Below are 19,662 nucleotides of genomic sequence, written 5' to 3' on the forward strand. Positions count from 1 at the left end.
TGTTGTTAATCTTTCACTAAAATCATGGCTACCAACCCAGGGCTGGCATTCGATGAGGCTAAAATCGAATCGATTTTGGCAGACAATCCTAGTATTTTAGATACTTTACCATCCGTTCAGACAACAAGTGATGACGGATGGGCTAAAATCTTAGTATTAAAAAAGAACCAGGCCAGAGTATGTGTCCACGGCATCACTATGGCAGAATATTTAAGGGGTAATTGTGCCCCTAGCGGATTAATTGTAACCAATGCACCTCGCCTTTTTCTTGACAACAAAGTCTTCCGCAGGGATTGGTATCTTATAGCATGTAAATGCACCCGAGATTGGTTGGTGTTGATCATCAAGACCGCCAAAAAAACAGCTGATGAAATATTTGTTGAAATTCAAGTTTTAGAGGGTCAGATCAGGACCACACTGTCAGGAAAAGTGTTCGGGAAAGGACAGGAGGAGGAAAACAAGACCAGTAAAGAATTCAGGGACTCTATCCTGTTTAATAAACTTGAAAAATTCAAGAAGGATTTGGCAAAGTTCTCTGCTGAGATAATACATCCATATACAAGTGACAACTATGTACCTGTGCCTTTTAACAAAAATGGTAGCACAGGTGGATCAACATACGGAACATCAAACTCTGATGATACATCAACTGATTCTGATTCCTCGAATCAAGGCAATAGTAGGGGTGGTGCCAGAGGAAGGGGCAGCAATAGGAGAAACTGGAGGGGCCACAATCCCTATTACAGCCAACCTCAAATCCCGCCATGGTGGCAACCAACACCTTGGGGCCCACCAACGTTCCCACCATCGGGTCCTTTCGGACCGCAACAATTGTATCCCGAACATAACCAACAGTCTTTTTTAGGAAAGGGCCACCGACGTCCAAGAGGCAGACGGAGAGCACAACAACAAGGACAAGTCCGTTGGAATCTTCCGCCTGTAACAATGGACCTGAGAAATGGGAAGAAAATCCCTCAGGATCAGGCAGGGACATCAGCGGGGCCAGCCTCGTGATAAATCTCAGTAGACATATTCTCACCGATATTGAGGAATCGGTCCTCAATAAAGGACTAGGTTTTGTAACAACTAACAGAGGGGATCCTTTTCTTGTTCAAACTGAAATGGGAAGATTCTTCCGTAAAATTAGGCTCCATTATCTGTTTGTCAACAAACAGGTTTGCCAGCAAATGGAGGACACAGAGAACACTGGACTCAAGAGACCTTCTACCTTTAACCCGACGACTGTTGGGCTACCAGCTAAAGTCTTGACTTTTGAGGAGGCGGTGGATCACGATTTGAGACAAATGTATCAACAACCATGTAACCAGTTTGTTAATCTGTCAAAACATGAACAAGAGGCAGTTAGGACTTTGGCCAATTCAGAATCTTTGATAGTCAAACCAGCCGATAAGGGCGGGGCGATTGTACTGATGGATTCGGACTCCTATCGAGACGAATGCCTGCGCCAACTTAATGATACCAGGGCTTATTGCAAATTGACCAATGACCCAACGGATAGACTCACCACTGCTATTGGCCATATATTGGAGGAAGCACTAGCCGAGGGATGGATCACCCAAAAGGAATCTCAATATCTTTGCACTGTGAACCCCAAAATGCCGTACTTTTACATATTACCAAAAGTACACAAGACTCAACGACCCCCACCTGGTAGACCAATCATATCAGGTATTGGTTCATTGCTTGAACCTCTATCTACCTTTGTAGATTTCTTCTTGTAACCGATAGTGAGGGAGATGCCTACCTTCCTAAAGGATACAAAGGATGTCTTGAGGATTCTCCCTGACATTGAATTCAATGAGGATTTGGATTTCTTAGTGTCATTTGATGTGGAAAGTCTCTATACTTCAATCCCACAGACAGAGACGTTGGAGGTAATCGAAGAATTGCTTACCAATAGAGACCTTAGTTCCATTACGCCTGTCAGACTCATTATGACCTTGGCTACTTTGGCCATGACTGAGAATTTTTTCCAGTTTGAGGAGTCGATCTATTTGCAGGTTAGCGGGACTAGCATGGGCAGTGTTTTCGCTCGTAGTCTCGCTAACCTGTTTCTTCATAAATTTGAGCAGACGCACATACTCGCGGACACCAATACCCATCTTCGGTGACTGCGAGTGTGGAAAAGGTACATAGACGACATCTTGGTGGTGTGGCGTGGCACTGCTGATGAACTCCACCAATTTCATGTGTGGCTCAATGATAGGAATCGTTTTCTTAAATTCACTATAGAATTCGATAAACATCAACTACCCTTTTTAGATCTACTGATCTCTGCATCTGGAGGGGGATTACAATCAGAGCTATACCGCAAGCCAATGGCGAGGAATTCCTTGTTAAATTACGAGAGTTTTCATCCAAAGGCACTTAGGGACAATTTGCCCTTTTGGCAATTCCTCCGTATTCAGAGGAATTGTTCAACAAAATCTGCTTTTTATGAACATTCGCAAGCACTTGAGAAAAATCTGCTGGCTAAGAAATATCCGAAACATCTGATTCGACATGCCAAGAAAAGGGCCTCCAATAATAACAGAGAGGGTCTTTTGGAATTGGCACCTCCAAAACCTAAACAGGAGAGAATCACTTGCGTAAACACATATTGTACATACTCCAACAAGATTAAAAAAAATTATAAAAAAACATTGGAAGATTTTAAATACGGGCACTGATACGTTGCCCCTTCCTTTGTTTGCATTTAAAAGAGGGCAGAATCTGAAGGACCCGCTGGTACATACCAGACCAAAGACAGATGTCCCACGAGCAGTCGGTACCCTATGGGACTTGCCTGCAGTTATGGGACATCATCCATGTGGCAATTGTGCGGCCTGCCCTCAAACGACCAAGACACTCACAATTGACATAGGCACTGATCGACCGTGGCAACTCAGAAGGTTCACGAACTGTAATAGTTCGAATCTGATTTACTTAATTACATGTCCCTGCAAATTGAACTATGTAGGGATGACAACGAGGAAAATTAAGCTGAGAATCTCTGAGCATAAAAGCTCCATTCGCTGTTGCAAACAAGCGACAAAACTGACTAACCACTTCCTTGAAGTAGGTCACCAACCCTCTGACCTGTTTTGGACAGTACTTGACCAACCATGGATCCCACCAACAATCACTGATATCTCCAAAGTTCTCTTTAAATGTGAACAAAGATGGGTTTTTAGACTCAAGACAGACCAATCAGGGTTGATTGAAGATATTCCCTGGATGTCGATCTGAGGACCCATCATATTGCTTGACATTCTAGCTTGGAGTCTAAAACGATGTGATTGTTTGCTGCTTGGAATCCAACTATTCAGGTCTGGATTACCAGTGTTACTAATTGTACACCAGAACTGACATCTTTTCGTACTTTAGACACACTGCCTTTTAATGTTGTGCTTAGCAGGGATTCGAACTGGGTCTCTGTTTGTGAACACGGGAATTACATCTCCCGACTGTCACTACCCATCACGACGTTATTATCCGGTGCCTAATACCTATGTGCCTTTTTTGCTCTTTGGAATTCAACTTATCAGATCTGGATCGATAGTGTTATAATTTGTACATTAGAAGTGGCAATTCAAACCACTCAGTTTTGGATCGCAAGTGTTACTATAATGACATTGTTGCGCAATTTTAAAACGTTATTTCTAATATTGTGCTAAGCGGGGATTCGAACTGGGGCTCTGTCTGTGAAAACGGGAACTACATCTCCCGACGCCTGCTATACGTTATGACATCATCACGTCGTTCGTACGCATGCAGCCCACGCCCAAACACGGAAGTAACAAAATTATTTATCTACCGCCAGTACACCGAGTCGGTACCTCCCCACGAAACAGCTTCAGAGGGACGACCGGTGTACCGACGGAGAGGTAAGGGGCAATCATACACCAAGGGGCGTTAGCGGCGCTTTGCGGGATATCGAATACAGTTCTTCCGAATTCCTTCACCAGGGGGGATGCGTGTGACTTGTCTTGTGAGCCTCCTCGGAGACAGGGCCATCGAGCTGGCGAGTATGTCTATTTCTGAAAATGGAGCCAGCGATTTTCACTATATCACGCTGTGTTTCCATAATAGGATGAATAAGATCGAACTAATGAGAGAGTGCAGCGCCGGATGCGGCGTGTGAGAGACCGGTAGAATGTGGAATAGGAGGTATCTATCTAAAACAATACCTTTCTGTTTTTACTGTAGCGCGGTGCACCCACTACCTGAGCTGGTACCAGGTGAGGTGGGGCTGTTCCTTCCCAGCAAATGGGTGAGTGAATCTAAACTATACACCTGTGATAAACTGTGATTATCCAGCACCTGTCGATATTTTACAAAAGGCTTTTGGTAAATTCTTTACATTACAATCAATACACAGTGTTACTACTATTGACTGTGTTTTTTCTATTTTGCCCTTCTTTTATGTACCCATATATTTCCTCTTTCTGTCCTGGCTGATCTTCTGGACTTAAAGCTGGGAAGACGAGCAGATTTACACGTATCAGGTGATATTACTTACCTTTTTAATATATAGCAGTAGCACTAATGGTCCTGAGGAAGCAGAGGGAGACCTACAGGCTCCAGTAACTGCAGAAACATGTCGACCTAACATTTCTATCAGTAGTCATTTGTTACACTACTATTTGCACTGTTTTTATTGATTTAGGAGTGTGAGGGTGCATATTAAAAGTTGTTTCTCCCTATCACTACCTAATTTTAGAGCTTTTTCTCTTTTTCTTTTTCACTTTAACACTTTTTTCAGCACTGCTATTCAGTTCCACACTAGATACACCCTGTTCAGATTTGTGGCACTTTATTTGGGACACTCTTGACTTGGTTACCAATATCTGCCATGTCTGTTGTGGTTTCCCAACCTTGAAAGGAACAAGAGATCCCAGATGATGAAGGGCGGTCTCGATGGTGGACTGATGGGAACTCGTTCGAATTCATAGTTTTTCCCATTTCTCGTCAGCTGGGTACATATTTTGATTGGTCACTTCTGACTCACTGCTAATTTTTGTTGGTGTCATTTATAGTCAGGGGGTTTAGCAGTTAGGGTCATTAAAATTTCCCCTGGGACCTTCCTTTGTGTTTTTTTTTTCAGATATACAAAGCCCTTGCATTGCCCCTGCGTGACAGATGGAGATACATGGCAATGCAAGGGCTTAAGTGAGATTTACTAAGTCACGCAAAGCCACCTTGCATGCCTCTTTGTGGCTTAGTAGATCCAGAGTAACGCAAGGTAGCGCAGATCGCTGACCTGCGTTGGGAAGGCGTTGCATGGGCGGAGCATTGCCCTTCCCATGCATCCACCCATGGATTTTGACACAATCAAAGATTTACTAAGGGTTGTAAACCTGAGATTGCGTAACAAGGAAAACTAGTTTCAGTTCTCGCTATTTCCTCCTTCTATGTGTGCAGCACACATAGAAAGAATAATATCCATCTAAGGATTGTTTTTGTACTGGAAGGTGTCCTTTTCTGCACACCCAAAAATCCCATCTGTAACACAGGAACTCTTGCACCATGGCGCAGGGGCACCTATATTGGCGCTGCGCAGCACCAGCGCATTGAGCGAGTGGGAATGCACCATATCTCAGTAGACATTGCCCTTTCCTGTTCTCCCCCTGTCACGCAGTGCAGTGCAGTAATTGTCTTGCGTTGTGTTAAATTTTGATAAATCTGCCCCTTAGTCTATTCTTCAAGAGTGTTCTCTCATGTATTGCAGAGTAAACAATACACGAATGAATATGTTGCATTTAACCATAACACAATCAGCTTAATTTATACTTTGCTGAATTGGGGTATGCATGGGGAAAATTTGAGGAGAAATGCAGTCTATTGGCGATAGAAGAGCAGTGAAATGAGAACTAAAAACGTGGAAATTCTGAGGCAAAGGTAAGGCTAACGCGCAGTCCTTCACACCGCTGCTTCTATGCACGTTTTTCTCTTGCTGTTTATTTCTGGAAAATGAAATGTCTTCATACGGCCAAAATCACATTTATGAAAAAACACCTGATTTTAGCTGCTGGTTTGTTAAGGGAAAATGTAACTTACCACAAGCTGTCCATCTGAGAATCGAACCATTGACTGGCGGGACTTCTTTACATTCTCCAAAGTCTAGTGTAATCTTCAAGCTAACACAAGAACTTGTCGAAGAGTCTACACTTTTAACATCTTAATACTGCTGTGATTGGAGCTCGTTTTCAACAGTGAAATAAAAGTGTTAACCCATGTAGTAAAAGTGTGGCAATTATAATTTCCATTGACGGTTTCCGTATTGTTTAAAAAAGGGGGTGCTACTTCAGAAAATAGGCACTCTTAGAGAATTGAACTCTACCTGGATATACTGAGTGAGCTATTACTCTAACTGGAAAACGACTGAGCTATACAAATATTAATGATACTAGAAAAGCTGAGCCTAATTTCCGATACACAGACACTTCTTAAGTAGACCAAGCTAAGTGCAAGGACGTGAAGCTTCACTATTAAGCAATCACATGCTATCAGAGGCAGTGCCAGAATTGATCCGTCAACTGATCATATGAAGGTACTGCTGCCTTCTCCACCATAAAACCGGCCTTTTTTTAAAAATATGCAGTTTTCTACAATAATAGTGAGCACAGACGTTATTCGCTCATGCAGAAAAGGAAAGACCACTTGAGCAGATAATGTGCGAAGAAGAAGCAGAATAGCAGGCCAGGTAAGTATACGTGAGGGTAAATACGTTTTTGGGGACATACCTCTAATGGTGATAATTTGCGAGGAATTGAAAAACCTTAGTTTTTGCGGCCACCTTTCTGCTGGACTGGAGGAGAAAACACCTCCGCCACTCGCTCAAAGAATGGTTCACAAATTTTCAGATCCCACCGCGGAGAAGTGGAGGGGGATGCCCACTCAAAAATAAATAGGACGTAAAAGGGAAAAACTAAAAAAGCTTCACTACCATTTTGGAGCCATAACAAACACAACACAAATTATGATCTGCTGGGACTTCAGGGTGGAACCCTTTAATCTCCCCTGTGGAGTGCCCCAGGGATCATCCCTTCGTTCAACCCTAGTAACTGCTATAAACGGCTAAACACTGCCTCCCAAAGTGCCTTGACACCTTCGGATATAGTGTGCTCTACAAACTCTATCAACATAAAAAACCATAACTAAACTATTGCAAGAGGCAAAAAGAAGCAATCATGCGTGATAAAGCAGATGTTTTTAAGGACAACTAATAGGACATTTAAATCAGTATTTACATTTTGAGAACATTAAAAGCACAAACTTAAAAATTGGTTATTGGAAAAAAACTTTGTAGCAACAAAATTGAGCCAGAATTTAGAGGAACACCTATTGAAGTCAATTGATGAACACAAGAAATGTATTGTCTGGAGATAGCTAAGAATGGTTGTGCAAAGGAGCACAGGTTGACAGAGACATTTTTACAACACTCACTGATATACATTTTTGAGATAAAAGCAAGTTTTCCTTGGAAGGGAAGACCCTGGGCGTGTTAAGTAACAAAATTGAAGCAAAAGATATTCAATCACATTGAGTTTAATGAATTTGCAAACGTTATTTTCCGCTAAAGGCAAACTATAATTTTGCACGTATGAACATAACTTTAAAGATAAAGTTGTTTTGGAAAGAGTACTGCACTTCAATTGATTATAGTGCAAAATTAAAAATAAACCTAAACCACATATTTAAAGCGGGCACTCTGACTTTTTATTTTTTTTACTGTCTGCAGCCTCCAGAAATATCCTGCTGGTGAGGGACAGTAAAACAAGCAAAGAAAAATGACCTCACTACCATGGGAGAACACTCCCATGGTGCACCGGTAACCCTTTTTTTTATTTTCTAAACAAACTCCTGATTTGGGATTCTGTTTTTGAAAAATAGAAAACTTTGGAAATGTTGACAGCCAGCCGTCATGTTTCACAAAGCTGTACAGAAAGAATGAGCAGCTCAACCAATAAACGCCAAATGTAACCTCACTGGCGCTGGACAGTACTGTTATTGCCCTGTCTGTACAGTTCCTATAAAATTCTTCTAATAAAATCCTTTGAAATTAAAAAAAATAAACATTTCCTACATTGACAGGAACCTCTATGCCAGCAGCTACTGCTAATGTATAGAGATTTCAATGATGCCAACAAACATCTCTAAATTTGGCAGGCAGAGTAAAGCAGGACGGCAGACGTTAGATTTTCAGCCACCCTGCCTGCCTTATACTCTCACCCAAACCCTAAATCAAGCCTTATGTTCTGACTCAGGGCCTGATTACGAATTTGGTGGTGTGGGAGCAAGGCAGCTCGCAGTTGCCTCGCTCTTGCACCGTCAAACTTGACCGCCGGCCACCCACCAGATTCCGAGTTTTCTCACTGTCTGGCGGGTGGTCCTTTGACATTCCCCTAGTGGTGCCTTTGAAAAAGGCACCATAATGGGAACGCCAAAGCAAGTTCCTGCATGGCATGGGCTGTTCAGTCCATGCTGTGCATGAACGGGGTGTGCATGCAGACCCCTGCAAGCATCCCCATGGCCTGAGGCTAAAGGGCCCTGAAGGGCCTCATTAGGTTCCTCACTGCCAGCAATTTTATGGAATGAACACTGCCATGAGACCGCTGGCAGTGAGGAAACTCATAAAATGCTTGGCGGCTGCAGCGCCCCACCAAGCATTTTATGGCCTCACACCGCAGCGCCACTGCCAGGGATCGCGGATCCAAGGCGGATGCAGCTGTCCCATGCCGATTTGCCTGCTGAAGTTGTAATTCGCCAGTTGGACCTCTGATGCAGCGGTCATATCCGCACCACTGTGGGTTTGGAAGTCCTATGGCCCGCCAAACTCATGTTCTAGCCGGTGAACAGTCAAAATATCGACTACAAAATATCGACTGGACACAATATCGAGTTTTAAATATCGAATGGACAAAATATCGACTGGACAGAATATAGACATCAAAAATATTGTTTTTAAGGTAAGTAATGTAATATCGAATGTTAAAAATATAGACATTTAAAATATCGAAGTATATAATATAGGTTAATAAAATTATCGAATTTTTGATAATATTGAATTTTTTATAGTGATTTTTATGTTATGTGTGTTAAAAGTGTGTATTTATGTTATAAATAATTTTAATTAATGAAATTTTAATTTTTTAATATTTGCGTAATTTAATTCTGTAGCGGGTTGTGGGTTTATAGGGGAATAGGGTGGGAAGTAATTTAATTATAATTAATTAAATATGTAAATGTATTTATTGTTATTCATTTTTAATTATTTGTTAATTAATTTATATTTGGTAATTAATTAAATTTTAATTGGCAATTAATTTTAATTAATTGATTAATTGCTAATTATGTTAATTTTACTAATTTATTTTCTGTAGCGGGTTGTGGGTTTATAGGAGAATAGAGTGGGAAGTATTTCAATTATAATTAATTAAATATGTAAATTTATTTATTGTTATTATTTTTTAATTATTTGTTAATTAATTTATATTTGGTAATTAATTAACTTTTAATTGGCAATTAATTTTAATTAATTGATTAATTGCTAATTATGTTAATTTTACAAATTTATTTTCTGTAGCGGGTTGTGGGTTTATAGGGGAATTGGGTGGCAAGTAATTTATTTATAATTAATTAAATATGCTAACATATTTATTGGTATTGTTTTAGAATTAATTGTTAATTAATTTTTTATGGGTAATAATTAAATTAGAATTGCTAATCAATTTTATTTAATTGATTAATTGCTAATTATGTTAATTTAATAATTTATTTTCTGTAGTGGGTTGTGGGTTTATAGGGGAATAGGATGGGAAGTAATTTATTTATAATTAATTAAATAAAACAATTTTTTAAATTGTATTTACTTTGAATTTATTGTAAATTAATTTTTAAATGTTACATTATTAATTGTTAATTTGTATTAATAGTTAAATAATTGTAATAATCAAATTTAATTTGTAATTTTAATTGATTAATTATTATATTATATTAAATTCGTAATTACTTTTAATTAATTTTTGATAGATATTAATTTATATTTATAGAAATAATATATGAAGTATTTAATTTCCCTACTGTTGCACTCTCTGGAGTGGGAATAGTAATTTTTATCTCTACGCTATCCAACGCTTTCCCTACTGTTGCACTCACTGGAGTGGGAATAGTAATTTTTACCCCTACGCTAGCCAACGCTTTCCTCACTGTTGCACCCACTGGAGTGGGAATAGTAATTTTTACTGCTATGCTATCCAACGCTTTCCCTACTGTTGCACTCTTTGGAGTTTGAATGGTAATTTTTACCCCTACGCTATCCAATGCTTTCCCTACTGTTGCACCTACTGGAGTGGGAATAGTAATTTTTACCCCTACGCTATCCAACGCTTTCCCTACTGTTGCACCCACTGGAGTGGGAATAGTAATTTTCACCTCTACGCTATCCAACGCTTTCCCTACTGTTGCACTCTTTGGAATGGGAATAGTAATTTTAACCCCTACGCTATCCAACGCTTTCCCTACTGTTGCACCCACTGGAGTGGGAATAGTAATTTTTACCTCTACGCTATCCAATGCTTTCCCTACTGTTCCACTCTTTAGAGTGGGAATAGTAATTTAAACCCCTACGCTATCCAACGCTTTCCCTACTGTTGCACTCTTTGGAGTGGGAATACATTTTTACCCCTACGCTATCCAACGCTTTCCCTACTGTTGCACTCTTTGGAGTGGGAATAGTAATTTTAACCCCTACGCTATCCAACGCTTTCCCTACCGTTGCACTATTTGGAGTGGGAATAGTAATTTTTATCCCTACGCTATCCAACATTTTCCCTACTGTTGCACCCACTGGAGTGGGAATAGTAATTTTTACCTCTACGCTATCCAACGCTTTCTCTACTTTTGCACTCTTTGGAGTGGGAATCGTAATTTAAACCCCTACGCTATCCAACGCTTTCCCTACTGTTGCACTCTTTGGAGTGGGAATAGTAATTTTTACCCCTACGCTATCCAACGCTTTCCCTACTGTTGCACTCACTGGAGTGGGAATAGTAATTTTAACCCCTATGCTAACCAACGCTTTCCCTACTGTTGCACCCACTGGAGTGGGAATAGTAATTTTAACCCCTACGCTATCCAACGCTTTCCCTACTGTTGCACTCTTTGGAGTGGGAATAGTAATTTTTACCCCTACGCTATCCAACGCTTTCCCTACTGTTGCACACTTTGGAGTGGGAATAGTAATTTTAACCCCTACGCTATCCAACGCTTTCCCTACTGTTGCACTATTTGGAGTGGGAATAGTAATTTTTACCCCTACGCTATCCAACGTTTTCCCTACTGTTGCACCCACTGGAGTGGGAATAGTAATTTTTACCTCTACGCTATCCAACGCTTTCTCTACTGTTGCACTCTTTGGAGTGGGAATCGTAATTTAAACCCCTACGCTATCCAACGCTTTCCCTACTGTTGCACTCTTTGGAGTGGGAATAGTAATTTTTACCCCTACGCTATCCAACGCTTTCCCTACTGTTGCACCCACTGGAGTGGGAATAGTATTTTTTTACCCCTACGCTATCCAACACTTTCCCTACTGTTGCACCCACTGGAGTGGGAATAGTAATTTTTACCCCTACGCTATCCAACACTTTCCCTACTGTTGCACTCACTGGAGTGGGAATAGTAATTTTAACCCCTACACTATCCAACGCTTTCCATACTGTTGCACCCACTGGAGTGGGAATAGTAATTTTTACCCCTACGCTATCCAACGCTTTCCTCACTGTTGCACCCACTGGAGTGGGAATAGTAATTTTTACCCCTACGCTATCCAACGCTTTCCCTACAGTTGCACTCTGTGGAGTGGGAATAGTATTTCTTACACTTATGCTATTGTACGGTAATAATATTGGATATTATTTAATTATATTATGTTAATATATATATATATATATGTTTTAACAAATATGATTGTAATTTTTTTATAACTTTCATTAATTATTTAATTATTATAAGTTAATTTAAGTATTTTTAAGTATATTTTAGTAATTAATTTTTAATTGTAATTTAATTTAACACCGTTTTTAATAAAGTCGATATTTTTTAAAACTATATTTTTGTAAACGATATTTTGCACTCGATATTTTTGTACTTACCTGTTTGTAGATACAAATTCGATATTTTGTCTGTAGATATTTTTTCCTTGATATTTTTGCTAGTCGATATTCTCTCAGTCGATATTATGTCAGTGATCCATTCTAGCCCTCAGCCACTGATTGAGGCTCACTGGTATCTTAAATAGTTGAGGAGTGCGAGCAGTGCTTTTTTCCGCTACAGGGAGGAGCTGGACTGTTCCCATGGGAAGAAGGGTCAAGACTGATTTGCATATGGCTGCGTCCAAACTGGGGTGGCATGTTGAGTAAAAGAATGATGGATTTAACCCAGATCTCCTGACTAGGGGTGAGTGTTTGAAAAGTTTCAGCACTCCATCCATCATCTTGTTGTGTTTGCAACGTTCGCCCTAAGTGGCCAAGGGTATGCCCATATGAGTGTCCCTTGCTCGCTTTGCCACTGGATTCAATCTAGCCAGGCTGATCAGGGGTGATACCCCAAAACTTGTCCCAGGATTCTTGTTTCCGGTTCCAGTGAGGACCTGGACTGGCAGTTCCAGATGGACTGTTCCCATAGGAAGCAGGACCAAGACTGATTTGTATATGGCTGGGTCCTAACTCGGGTGGCATGGTGAGCAACAGAACAACGGATTTAACCCAGATCCCTTGACTGGAGGGTGAGTGTTTGAAAAGTATCGGCACTCTGTCCATCATCTTGTTGTGTTTGCTATCTTCACCCGAAGTGGCCAACGGTATGCCCAGACATGGTTCCCTTAATCGCTGTGCCGCTGGATTCAATCTAGCCTGGCTGATGAGAGGTGCTACCCCAAAAAACGGTCTCAGGATGCCCGTTTTTGGTCCAGGGAGGACCTGGTCTGGCAGTTCGTGCTGTACTACTCCCATGTGGAGCAGGGTCAAGACTGATTTGCATATCGCTGGGTCCAAACTGGGATGGCATTGTGAGCAAATGAAAGATGGATTTAACCAAGATCTGTTGACTCAGGGTGAGTGTTCGAAACGTTTCGTCAAAACTGAATGCAACACAACTACTGCAGTACAGTGCAACACAATATCAAATTGCAATAATGCAGGACAAAAATACAGCACACTTTGTCACCGTAATAGCATTCATCACACATGCACATTGTAGTCCTACATTACTATCTTCAGAATCAATTTTCCATAATATGATGGGCAAAGGTGTTTGCACTAAGCACTGCCTTAACTTATTAGCAAGGACATGAAATGGCGCTAGTGAAAAATGTTTTGAGATATGGCCATACAGTTATAAACCACAGCAAAGTTTGATTCCAAAATCCAGGATAAAAATAAAATCATAGTATCGGAAGAAGGTAGTTAAAGCTAAATATATGTAAGTAGGACAGTTCAATTTGAGAAATCAACCCTCTGTATAAGAAAAGAATAGTCATGCATTTATGTTGTACAATGGAATCGTACATTAGAAAAACAGATAGGCATTAGAGGCAAAAAGCATTTTTTTAAATGTTTGACTTGGCTCTATTACAATGGTCTGTGAAGGTGGCATCAAGGAGAGGTGGTCAGACTTTCCATTACCATTTACATTTCTATATTTCAGTCATACATATTGAATTCCTGTGTTAGAAAACCATGTTCAACCTCTGTGTCCAGAAGTTATATAAATCAGCCTAGAAATGTGATCAGTGTATTAAGTATTACCTGCAAGTCATATATTTGAATCCTGGTCTGATCAGTTAGATTTTCATCCTTGTGAGGTCCATATAGCGTCATTAAATTGGTTAAACGCAGCTACACGTACTTTAGAAACATCAAAACTGTGTTAGTAAAACAAATAACTATTTATTATTAGAGATGTAGAATCACTACTGGTTTTGATCAAAATCATCTCCCATGCTCAAAGCGCAATCTATATATATAAATGGGCGCACTTGATTGGCTATCCTTGCAAGTCGATCCAATTTTGGACTGGCAGATTTTACACTGGTGAGGTGTAGCAAATGCCTGCTCAAAACTGCACTGCTCTGGGGCAACATTTTGAGAAGTTTTAAGGCCTGGGCTCTTGCCCAGGGCCTCAGCCTTCCAGGGGGCTCCCTGATGGAGGCAGCTCTGTTCTGCAGAGAGTCTTGCCCTGATAACCTTGAACAATTCTTAAACTGATTGTAATCGACTCTCACACATCACCCATATTCAAAATAAATTAAAGGAAAACAGTATTTGAAACAAACATTTTGCAGAGAAATGTTGTGTTTGTTTCATTTCTTTGAGATCAAAGCAGGACCTCACATATTCAAATGTCACAGAGATTATTTGCAGTAATATTAGTAAGCTGCTGCTGTGTTACAATATTGAAAACACTAAATATTAGCTGTAAACACATTTAGAATATGGACCAGTCTGCCTGTCCAGTGTCAATGACCAGGCCAGAGAGGGCATGAAAGATCAGAAAGTGGATAATAAATTCAAAGCTGTCCCGAACAGGGGCCCTCAAAGAACTGTTTGGCCCAGGGACTCCAAAATCCTTAAAATGTCCCTGGCGCCATTACGTAATCTCACCCCTGTATGTAATTGACGAACGCTGAACGAATTTCCGCCGAATCCATTCTGCTTAGTGTTATTGAGTTGTGCCATCCGGCTGAAAGACAAGTCAATGACCCGAGTAGAACCGTGTTTGCTTCTTGTGTAATAATTCGTTCGGAGAAACACCAAGGGCTTGTGTGTTGCTCTTTAGAAAGATCATTGGACACCAGTCGAAGAAATGTAACAGTTGCCGTGTGTTTGCTGTTAAAGGAAAGAGTGTGCTGAGGGGATTTCAAGAGTATTTTATTAATAACAAAATCCTGGGCAGCTAATTGACTAATATCTACAATTGCTGTGGGTGATGGATAAAATATTGTGAAATGAATCTAAGTTACCAATAGAACTTGGTGTGAGATCTAAAGTGTCACTCTAGTCAGCTACAACATATTCACCTAGATTACGTTTCAATAACAGCCAGTTGCTCACACCAGTGGAAACTATGACCTGCAGCGCTGGGACCACCATTCTCTCGAGTTCAACTTGGCAGCTCCACACTCATTTCCTAGAAACTTTAAATATAAGAAAGGGGTCTTTAACATGAACATTTGAAGCTGTATGAAGAATCTTTTCAAAATCTCAGAATAGGTGATGGAAGACGCGATTGGGGCCAATATGACATATTAATAAATGACTGCATATTGTCATGGGAAGCAGAGCTTGGGAGAATGGAAAGAAGGCAGCGACAGGAGACATGCCTGAAAAGGTTACGAAAAGAGCAAACAGGTTTAAAAAGTGAAACAGAAGCAAATGAAGAGAGGATCCAGTGATAAAGTTTAGCAGCGACCCCACAAAAGGCCGTTTCGCAGCTTAAGTAATTACATAAATAAACAGGTTAGAGGTAAACAAACCTCTAGAGCAGGAAGCCCACATGAAAACAACTGAGTTTCATTACCGAGGCAAAAAGACTTCACTCTGAAATCCTTAATGGGCCACACATTCACTTCTGTCTTGTGAACCGTGCTGGTAACAGTAAGCCTGTGCCCATACATTATAAAGTGGGCACTGTTAAATTTCATAAGCGTGTGTTCTATTGAAATGAGGAAAAAAATGCTTGAACATAGCCATTTCTAACCACAGACACTCACCTCTGAACGTGATGACGTCACACGCTGCTGGTGAACCTCTGACTACAACACGGCTTTCAGCTCCCAGACACTTTACTAGCTCCCGGATCCGATTCCCGGCTCCCCTGGTCATGGCCAAAAGCCTTATTTATTTATTTATTTATTTATTTATGCGTTTTTATATAGCGCGGACTTTACCCGAAGGTGTCAGAGCGCTTCACAATAGGAACTTTAAGGATACATGAGGAGAAAATTACAAATGAACCAATTACAAAAGTCCCTTGACTTCCTTTGGACAGCTGGAGCGGAGCTCCCAGGCGGTACAGTTCAGCCTGCGGAGGGCCACGGAGGTTCAGGACTATTTGCCTGCTTATCATTGGCCTCGTGGCCTCTTAACAAGCCTCCTGCTATCACTAATTTCAACGGGAAACATCCTTTACCACGCAACTTTTACCACGCAGTGCCTTTACAATGCAGGTATTACAACGAAAACCATTACAACGCATTGCACTGGGGGGCGCTCTAGGATAGGGAATAGTTTTAATTTACTATCCAACACCTTCCCTACTATCCACGGGGACTGGAGTTGGAATAGTAAATTAAACTATCCACTATCCAGCCCCCCCAAAGCAATGCGTTGGAATGGCTTGCCTTGTAAAACTTGCGTTGTAACAGCATGCGTGGTAAAAGCATGCGTTGTAACAACGTACATCCATTTCAACCCACCCTGCCGAATGAAGCTACTCCCCATAGGGGTGGGGGGAGCCCTGGACTTGCTTTTCCACACATGTGCAGTGCTTTAAATGGGCCGGTATTGTCCGGTACTGAGAACCAGCATTTTTTTTATTTTGAGAGGGAGAGTACCGGCACTTATCAGGAGAAATGTAATACTTTTATTTGGAGAGTACCGGCACTTCCCAGAAAGTAGGAGGTACTCTGGTACACAGTACCTGCACTTCTATTTTTTCATTTCAAGCACTGCACATGTGGTATCACACACCAGCCCAACAAAATGGACCAGACACTGGGATGTAGTGAGTGATGCTCACCCTGCTTGCAGCAGCTGCCCTAAGTAGATCCCCGGGGTTGTTACCCAGCACTAGCTTGTAGGCACAAGTTCCCGCAGTGTAGATGTGAACAGCTTTAGGCCAGTGGAACTTGCATGTGATAAGATGGCCGGCGCCAATCCCCTCTCGCACAGGCTCTAAATTATTACCTCAGTGACTACCCTCGACCAGCCCAGCTTGTCCTATAAGTGCCCAGCCATCCATAACTCCAGCCGCTTTCATTTTCCTTCAATGCTCAGTAATTTATACAAGCAGCAGCCAAGAGTGAGCCTGTAGCTCTCGGTTTTGAGTGCACACTTCAAAGCATCTTGCATTCATCCTCCACCTTCACCTAACGTAGGCACTCCAACACTCTATAACACAGCATGCCCATGCCCTTCCCCTGTATCCATTGGAGGCCATCACTGAGGGTAGGTGGTACTAGTCGAGGTGCTCCTAGCCCCGGATGACCTTCTGGTCTTTAAGCAGGAACAATGCGGTCAAGAAGGATGAGGAAAGAGCCCCAAACCACCCTATAGCGCAGGAAGAACAAGTCAGGCTGTGTGGTGAACCCCTCACATCTTCAGCTCCGGAGCTCAGTCAACAGTGCTCTCCACCCCTACACCTCCTTCGGGACCAGCACTGGATCCCAAACTAATGAACGCTCAGCACAGAACCAATTACTGAATTGGATATTTCAGTAATTCAAATCATATTCCGGTTGTTGTACCTGGCTCAAGAGGAAGGGTTGGTGACCCTGGCACTCGTGTGACAACACTATTGGATTACTTTAAAAAGCCAACCACAGTTGACATTTAAGACACCCCTATAGGAAGCACGGGTGGTCCCTCCATCCACTTTAGTTCAGTGCCAACACAAACTGGTCCCTTGCAGCTTAAAATTCAGACTACAGTCCATTTGGCCCCATCAACATGACCTAATCTAGATTACAACAAAGACACTAGTGGTAAGATGGTCAGAGTCCAGTCGAAGGGGCCTAAGAAATCTGTTGCCCCATCAGTCTCACCGGCTCCAAACCGCTGTTTGGTGCCAGCCCCCCTCCCAGGCAGCTACACCCCCTCAAAACCCCATATTACCACCACATCAAGTGATTCTGCTTCAGAATCTGTCCTCCTTCCTAGCGAGCCGGCACACTTACTAACAATCAATCAATCAATCAATCAATCTGGAGATTTGTTAAGCGCGCTACGAACCCGTGAGGGTCTCAAGGCGCTGGGGGGAGGGTGGGGGTGCTGCTACTGAACGAAGAGCCAGGTATTGAGAAGTCTCCTGAAGGTCAGTAGTTCCTGGGTCTGCCGTAGGTTGGTGGGGAGGGTGTTCCAGGTCTTGGCGGCAAGGTGGGAGAAGGATCTGCCGCCGGTGGTCGTTCTTCGGATGTAGGGGACTGTGGCGAGGGCGAGGCCGGCGGAGCGGAGCTTGCGGGTAGAGGTGCAGAAGCTGAGTCGTCTGTTGAGGTACACTGGGCCGGCTTGTGGAGGGCCTTGTGTGCATGGATGAGGAGCTTGAAAGTTATCCTCTTGTTGACGGGGAGCCAGTGTAGGTCTCTCAGGTGGGGTTTGATGTAGCTACGGCGGGGGATGTCAAGGACCAGTCGTGCCGAGGTGTTCTGGATGCGTTGCAGCCGTCTCAGGAGCTTAGTTGACATTCCTGCGTAGAGGGCGTTTCCGTAGTCCAGCCTGCTGGTGACGAGGGCCTGGGTGACTGTCCGTCTCGTTTCGGTGTAGATTCACTTGAAGATCCTGCGGGGCATTCAGAGGGTGTTGAAGCAGCATGAGGAGATGTCGTTGACCTGCTTAGACATGGAGAGGGTGGAGTCGAGGATGACACCCAGGTTGCGTGCGTGGTCGGTGGGTGTCGGGGCTGTTCCCCGTGATGTCGGTCACCAGGAGTCATCCCAGGCTGAAGGGGTGGAACCGAGGATGAGGACCTCCATCTTGTCCGAGTTCAGCTTCAGTCGGCTGTTCTTCATCCACAACAATATCAACACCATCCACCAATTCACATCATCTGGGTGCACACGGTCCTCAAATCAGAGCCTATCCCTATCCAGCTGCCCAGCACAGCCTGTACCAACCCTGAAGGCTAGTGCAGATTGCCCCTTCAGTCCACCAGCGGAAAAATGGATTTGGGCTCCAGCCAGGAACATAGTATCATTTTCATCAATGGAACCATTGAATTGCAAACCCAGAGCACAGACCCAGTGGCATGGAATGAAACAACCAATCCCTTCTGGAGCTGTCATTTTTTTAGACAGAGACTCCTCGCAGCCCTGAGCTACCAAGTAAAGCTGCACCAGACATGTTCAGAGCTTTCCCTTGTACAATTTGGCCACAACCTTTGCAGACACTTCAGTCTACTGTTTCCACCCTCAATTACCATTCTGATAAACTGGACCTCCAAGTTGACCTTCTGAACTCGGTAGCTGTTTTCACAGCAGGGATTGAAAGCAAGCTTGGCAATTTAAATCAACTAATTCTTAGAGCGCAATCTACCGCTGACCTCGTTCAGTCTGTCTGCTGCTGCTCCCCCATTATGGACAATTTTCCCTCACTCCACACATTCCTCGGTGCGGTTTTATCAAAAATCAAGGGGCTCGCTAATAGCAAGAGAAACCTCTTCACAAGCCCATGAAGTCCATATTACCCAAATTTCAGACGTGCATATCATGTCCAATTGCTGCAGTCCTGATCTTGCAGGCTCTGGGCTGGCAATCAGCTCCTCTGCAACTATTAATGTAACCAGTATCTGGGCTGAAGGTCATGATTGCCCTCCAATAAACGCACACATTCAGTCAATAAGTTTGAGCCCTGAGCAGGCAAGATTATCTCCTCTGTCATCCTC

Source organism: Lissotriton helveticus, chromosome 4_1 (assembly GCF_964261635.1).
Source record: "Lissotriton helveticus chromosome 4_1, aLisHel1.1, whole genome shotgun sequence".
Classification (NCBI taxonomy): Eukaryota; Metazoa; Chordata; class Amphibia; order Caudata; family Salamandridae; genus Lissotriton; species Lissotriton helveticus.